General features: G+C 38.3%; 1 pseudogene; it reads left to right on the top strand.

Moving 5' to 3' along the window:
• Positions 1-538: 538 nt before the first annotated feature.
• On the top strand, positions 539-6406 carry LOC131919154 (actin, cytoplasmic type 5-like; annotated as a pseudogene).
• Positions 6407-8031: the final 1625 nt, after the last annotated feature.

Below are 8031 nucleotides of genomic sequence, written 5' to 3' on the forward strand. Positions count from 1 at the left end.
ATCCAAAGGATTCAATATTCAAAGGCAAATGAAAAGTACCTCAGTAAAGTGTCTTCTTTTTTTATTTTTAATCAAAAGTAGAAAGCTTTTAGCCTGAACAAAACCTCCATTTTATATCACTGCTTATATTCATTTTTTCGAGAAATCATGTCTCATTAACTTATGCATACTGTATTTTTTCTAAGAAACTCTCAATCCATCACCCTTTCTGCAGCACTCCATAGATACCTGTTCATTCTCTAGGCAATTTAATAAAGTGCTATTTCAATGAAGACAATGGTAATATGGATATTAAATAGAAAGAGAAATGAAAGAAGCTAGAGCAGCAACATATCCTTCAAAGGTAGACATGTTGCAATTCACCTTCTTCATCTGGGCCCTATCCCCGAGGTCTTTACCTCCTGATAATGTTTAACTATGAATTCACCTATAGACTCATTAGGGTTAGAAGCAGAGTCCTTAAGATCACATTCCAATTGGACCATCTGGGGCCACCAAGATTTTACTACATGAATATTTTTTCTGATTTAATTTACAAGAGACAATTCTTTCTGTAAATATGGACAATGGAAATGAACTTTTCTATACACAATTCTATAAAATTAAGCTATAGATTGAAATCATAAGAAAATGAATAGTGGGTGGGCAGTGATAGAGCATGCCTTTAATCCCAGCACTCAGAGGCAAAGGCAGATAGATCTCTGTGAGTTCAAGGCCAGCCTGGTCTACAAATTGAATTTGAGTACAGCTAGGACTGTTACACAGAGAAATCCTGTCTCTGAAAAAGAAAAATAAAGAAAATGAATAATGATTTTTGAAGTTTCAAAATGTCTATGAGAATTTAGTAGTATTTCCAAAACAATTGTATATGAGCTATATAGTATGAGCAATAATAAATTTTCTAGAAAGTTTTATAATTACTATGACAATCACTCTTGTTATTTGGCAAAATACATATAAATGATTTTAAAATTGTGGTACTTGTTTGATGTATTACATAAAACATGAAAATTTTTAAGGTAATGCAGAAAATGGTTTCTACTAAGTAAATAATAGTTTCTACAATTACTAGATAATGGAGTTTGAGTAAGTGTTCTTGCATGCAATAATGATTATTAAAACATAATTATTAAAAATCAATATAATTTGATTGGAAAAAAGGGAAGAGCACTAATTAGTGAAGAGGGAAGGAAATAAATACAGAGGAAAGAGGGTAAAATAATAATAAGAATGTCTGAAAAGGCCGTAAGGAATACTATTAACTATTCACCTTGAAATTACCTATAATACACTTAAGTTTGAGTATATATACATAGTTTAAATAAAAATTTCTCATCTAAGCTAACAATTCCTTCTAAAAGCCAAAGTGTACTTAACAAAACCCTCAACTCAAAGCATGAGAGGCCCTCCATTGAGGTGATGGTGTGGCTGTCCAAAAGATTCTTAAAATTTATGTGCAATTGGTATTTCTCTTAATTGACCACAAGACATGAAAAGTATGTTGTTAATGCTGAAGACACTATGCATTTCCTCACAGGGCTCAGAAACCTCTGGGTTGACATTGATCTGAAACTCTCCTTCCAAAGGATTAGCTTCACAGTATCAGAAGAAACCATGAAAAATTCCATAGAAGTGAAGCAAAAAACAGTACTGCCAAGCTATGATATCTAGTGACACGCATACCTTGACAGTAACCAACAGCTTGCTAATTTGACTTAAGACCTAAATAAAAAAGATAGAAAGCATGCCTGCTACTGGAAACTTAGACATCTTCTGAGGGTCAGAGCAGTCATGTGTCTTGGAAGAGCAACTATAGCCACAACTTCACTAATCCAGAATAATCCTTAACTAATTTCTAAATTTTTGTCCTTAAACTCACATGTAAATGTATTCCTCACCCCTCTTGCAAGAAATAGAGACTGTTACATAAAAAATACAACCAATTAAAATGGAAAGTTGTGGAGTCCAGTCCCAGTGACTATATCTGGAAAAACACTCCAACACCAAAGGTTCAAGGAATACTGCAGAAGAAGGGAAGAAAGTTTATAACTTCAGAAGGGTAGAGTGTTTGCTGTAAGATAGTGACTTCTAGTAATGTCAAAAGCAATAGCCATAAAATATTACCAACATGACTGCACAACCAGGAACTGAACAAGGACAACACAAACAGTTATGACAAAGTAAACAGAGAAAGTCCTAAAGATCTCAAACCTGAAGAACTATATGAAAATAAGGATTAATGAGAGCAGAGTAAATAGTCCTACCCAGGGAAGAGCACACCAATTGTTTATTCAGTATCAAATGATCAGCCCCGAAAATGTACATGTAAGCAGTTTTTGTATACATTGAGCATGCTATAATAAGAAATATGTATGCATATACAAAAGCATTTATGCTTATAGCAAAAATCAATGAAAATAGAGGCTGTGGATTTGAGAGAGAGCAGGGAGGGTAATATATGAGGTTTTGGAAGGGAAGAATGATGCAATTGTATTCTGTTCTCAAGAAAATAACAAAAAACAAGGTCTTTTTGATGCCAATTTTACCAACTCCACATCCAATAGAGAACTAGGGCCAGTTTATGCTGGAGGGGATGTGGAGCAATGGGAAACACTCATTCATTTCTGGAAGGAGTACAGACTTTAACAGCCACTATGGAAATCAATATGGTGGTTCCTCAGGAAAAAAAAAAAAAGAGGAAATCCTTCTGCTTCATGATCTGGCTACACTACTCTTGGGCAAATAGTCAAGGGATGCTCCATTTTACCACAAGGACTCTTGCACAATCATGTTCATTGCAGCTTTATTCATAATATCCAAAAACTGGAAACAACCTAAATGTTCCTCAACAGAAGATTGGGTAACAAAAATGTAGTACATTTACACAATGGAGTATTACTTAGCTGCTAAAAACAATGATATCATGGGTCTCACTCTCTGTTGCCAAATTACTCTGAGTGTCTTTTCACTGCTCAGTTGCCCCATTAGAACAAGAAATCAAGTATGTATAAACTGGGTTTTGCTACTGACAATGCCCTGAGTGCCATGTTTTCTTCCATCATTCTCTCCCTGACACCAGGGCATCATTGTTGGCATGGGCCCAAAGGACAACGACATGGATGGCTGGGCTTAGAATAAGAGGAGTATCCTGACCCTGCTGTGGGATGGTTTGTATGTCAAATTGCTCTGATTGGTCAATAAATAAAACACTGATTGGCCAGTGGCTAGTCAGGAAGTATAGGTGGGACTAACAGAGAGGAGAAAAGAAAGAACAGGAAGGCAGAGAGAGACTGCCAGCCTGCCCTGACAAGCAGCATGTGAAGATGCCGGTAAGCCACGAGCCATGTGGCAAGGTATAGATTTATGGAAATGGATTAATTTAAGGTATAAGAACAGTTAGCAAGAAGCCTGCCACGGCCATACAGTTTGTAAGCAATATAAGTCTCTGTATTTACTTGGTTGGGTCTAAGCGGCTGTGGGACTGGCAAGTGACAGAGCTTTGTCCTGACTGTGGGCCAGGCAGGAAAACTCAAGCTACATGACCCTGAAATAAACTATCAAGAATGTCATTGTCACCAACAGATAACATGGAAATCTGGCATCACATGTTTTATGGTAAACTGTGTGTGGCTCCTGAAGAGCACCGAGCGCCACTGACTGAGGCTATCTTGAACCCCAAAGGCTAACAGGATAAGATGATACAGATAATTGTAGCTGAAAGTTTCTCTGGTCCTGCCCAGCCCCGAGTGGTCTGGACAAATCTCTCCCACCTGTGGTCCCACTGCCACTTATAAATAATCACTCAGAAACTTATGTTAATTACAAACTGTATGGCTTATGGCTTCAGCTTGTATTAGCTAGCTCTTTCAACTTAATTCAACCCATTTATATTAATCTATATATTTCCATGTGGCTGTGTAATTACTGGTCTGCTGGTATCTTGTTGCTCCTTGGGTGGCAGCTGGTGTCTCTCTCAGCTCCACCCTTCTTCTCTCTATCTCTGTTTGGATTTCCCATCTGGCTGTAAGTTTTCTTGCCATAAGCCAAAACGGCTTTATTTATTATCCAATGGGAGCCATACATATTCACAGCATACAGAAAGATATCCCATAGCACTTCCTCTTTTCTGTTTAATCAAAAAGGGAGGTTTCTAATTTAACATAGTAAAATTATATATAACAAAACAGTTATCAAGCAAGAATTACAGTTACCATATCTAGTCTATTTGTATTTAGCAAAATTGAATATTCTATCATCTATCCTATTTTTGTGAGTCTAAAGTTTTATACCTAATATATCTTTTATCATGACTAAGAAAATTATAACTAGTCTTCAACACCATCAAATACTTCAGAAGGATATAATATTACCTGAGTAAGCAGGAAATGCAGGGCAAGGAACTTCCCTAGAAATGACAGAGATGTCTGGCTACCTGGAAAGTCATCCAAAGTCCCTTTGTAATGTTGAGGAGGCATGCTGTGGGATGTTCTCCATATTGTGAATGTGTTGCTCTGATTGGTAAATAAATAAAGTGCTAATTGGCTAGTAGTCAGGGAGGAAGTATAAACGGGACAAAGAGAGAGGAGAAGGCTGGGAACAGGAAGGCTGAGAGAGGAGATGCTGCCAGATGCTGCCATGAGAACCACATGTTAAGATACCAGTAAGCCATGAGCCACATGGCCACTTATAGATGAATAGGAATGGGTTAATTTAAGATATAAAAACTAGATAGCAAGAAGCCTGCCACGGCCATACAGTTTATAAGTAATACAAGCTTTTGAGTGATTATTTTATAAGTGAGCTGTGGGACTGCAAGGGCTTGGCAGGACCTGGAGAGAAACACTCCAGCTACAGAGGCATCTATCTTTAGCTTACAGGCCTAGAGTCTCTGGCATAGCTTTCAGTGAAGCAGAAAGGAAAACTTAAGGACTGTTCCACCCATTCTGACAAAGTTCATCAGTTGGTTCTCCCCATTTCCGTTAGAATGTCTGGCAGTTTCTTCTGTGAAGCAGGAACCTGAAGGACCAACTCGCCTTACAAAGTTCAGTGGTCACCTTCCCATGGGTCCTGCATGTCTAGTTTATACAGCATCCTGTCAAGCAGTCAAGGCAAGGGCACTTTTTTGCCCTGTGGCTAACTTTCACCATAAAGAAAACCAACTCCATAATGACTTTCTTTGATGCCCATTATCCTCTTTGAAGTAATTCGTCCTTCTAGGAACAGATGTTCTCACTGTCCAGAAAAGTCTAGATTCTTAAAACATTTTAAATGCCATATAGTGTTTGAAGATTACTTACCTAATTGAAATATATCTATATATACCTAAAAACTTAACTAACATGACTATAAATTTGATTGTCATAGATGACTAATTATTAATCTGTATTTCTTAATTATACATTATAATTTTAAATGAGTTGCATAAACATAGTACCTTAAACAAGAGTAGAAATATATATAGAGAGTACAACAAAATTAACTTTAAATTTGTGTCAATAAACTAAAATCCATAGCAATGTAAAACATTTCAAACAATTGCTGCTCTTTAAAAGTAGATTCAATAATATACCTTTTCATCCTATCATATCTATATCCCTTTTTCTTCTTTAGAAAAAGATTGCATTTATAATCAACAGACTTTAAATAAAAATAAACATTCATAAACAATATTTTGGAAATTTGGGAGTAGCTTCCCATACTACTTCCTGCTGACTGGGGGTACTGGCAATCTTATGCGGATCATGAGAAGAAAGGTAGATAATGTTTGAAACCTTCAACATCCCAGCCCTGTATGTGACCACTCAGGTGATGCTGTACATATATGCATCTGGACACACCACTGTTATGGGCTCTGGTAAAGTGGGTCACACACACAGTGCCTATATCCATCAAGGGCTCTGCTCTTCCCCATGCCATCTTAAGTCTGAATCTGATTGGTAGGGATGTGACAGATTACCTTATGCAGATCCATACTAAGTGTGGGTACAGCTTCACCATCAAGCTGAGAGGGAAATTGTGCATGAAATTAAGGAGAAGCTGTACTATGCTGCCCTGGATTTTGAGCAAGAAATAACCACTGCTGCATATTACTCCTCCTTGGAGAAGAGCTATGAACTGCCTGAGGGGCAAATGATCACCATCAGCAATGAGTGGTTCCAGTGTCTGGAGGTAGTCTTCTAATCTTCCTTCCTGTGCATGGAGTCTTGTGGCATCTACAAGACCACCTTTAACTCCATCAGGAAGTGTGATGTGAACATCTTCAAGGGTCTGTATGCTAACTCGGTGCTGTCTGACTACCATGTACCAAGGCATTAATGACAAGATGCATAAGGATACCACAACCCTAGCATTCAGCACAATGAACATTAAGATCCGTGATGCCCCTAAATGCAAGTATTCAGTTTAGATTGGTGCCTTGATCTTTTCCTCACTCTCCATCTTCCAGCAAAAGTGAATCAGCAAGCACAATAAGACCTCAGGCCCCACCACTGTTCACTGCAATTATTACTAGATGGACTGAGCAGCTACCAAGCACCTGCTGAAGGAGTTGATTTTAAAATGTCAATTGGCCCTAGCAAATGCACATGCGTGGTGGTAATGTGTTCCCCAAAATATTGTGCACCCTAATAAATTTATCTGGGGTCAGAGAACAAAGAGCCACTAGATACAAAAGCTAGGAAATGGTGGCACTCACACCTTTAATCCTAGCATTCCAGAGACAGAAATCTCTCTGGATCTCTGTGAGTTCAAGGCCACATTGGAAATAGCCAGGCATGGTGACACATGACTTTAATCCCAGAAAGCGAGCCTTTAATCCCTGGGAGTGATGGCAAAAACAGAAAAATATATAAGACATGAAGACCAGAAACAAGAAGCATTTGGCTGGTTAAGCTTTTAGATTTTTGAGCAGCAGTTCAGCTGAGATTCATTCTGGATGAGGACTCAGAGGCTTCCAGTCTGAGGAAACAGGACCAGCTGAGGAACTGGCAAGGTGAGGTAGCTGTGGCTTATTCTGTCTCTCTGATCTTCCAGTGTACATCCCAATAACTGGCCTCAGGTTTGATTTTATTAATAAGAACTTTTAATATTCCTGTTACACACATGTCTCATACTAGTTTCATGAAACTGGAATAAGCCTATGAAAGAAAGCTGTCCTTGAAACTTGTACCCAAACCAGCACTGGATCATATAACTTGTTGCTGACTTTTGACCTCGTATTCAAGTTAACTCATCACTTGATACATGCTCACTACCCTGTTGATAAAGTGATTTAGTCCTTAGTCCATGTGACTTGGTCACTTGGTAGCTGAGGAGGGCACACTGTGGAAGAGAAATCCCCAGACTGGTGGATTTGGGTGAGCTCCATGAAGTGATCTGTGCAGGGTATTAACTGACAGCTGACTTCCAGAATTCCTTTAGGATGGCAAGGGTTCCTGAACTAGTTACCACTTTCATCTTGCTAGTCTAAAATGGTTGTAAAGTCCAAGACTTAAGACATAGTTTCTTTCCTGGTATTTTCACTCCTGACCACTCTGGGCTAACATTTGCCTTGAGTTGGGAAGTATTTGAATTGACATCTAGAAATGCATTTACTCTCTTAATTTAGATCAGGTTTCTGTACTCAACTCTAAAAGAAATGACAATTTTTTTCTGTTGTCAAGAGAGAAGTGTAGGCCTCAGCCACACTTCATTGTGTAATGAAAAATCAAAGTGCTACAATACAAACAACAACAACAAAAAGTCATCAAAAATTGCAGCAAAAGTATGAAACTAGAAAAAAAGCATTCTAAGTGGAGTATGCAGACACCAAAAGATAAATGTGGTATATACTCATTTATAAGGGTATATTACCCATTATGAAAATGATAACCAAGCTACCTGCTATAGACCCAGAGATATTAGGTAACGAAGAGTGGTGTGGGGCCAGGAGGGCACAGGAAAGGCAAAGTAGAGTAGATTTCACAGGTAGACTGTGGGTGGATGGGGATGGGAGCAGAGAAATCCAGTGGAAACAAGATGGGATGGAGGGAA

Source organism: Peromyscus eremicus, chromosome 9 (genome assembly GCF_949786415.1).
Source record: "Peromyscus eremicus chromosome 9, PerEre_H2_v1, whole genome shotgun sequence".
Taxonomy (NCBI): Eukaryota; Metazoa; Chordata; class Mammalia; order Rodentia; family Cricetidae; genus Peromyscus; species Peromyscus eremicus.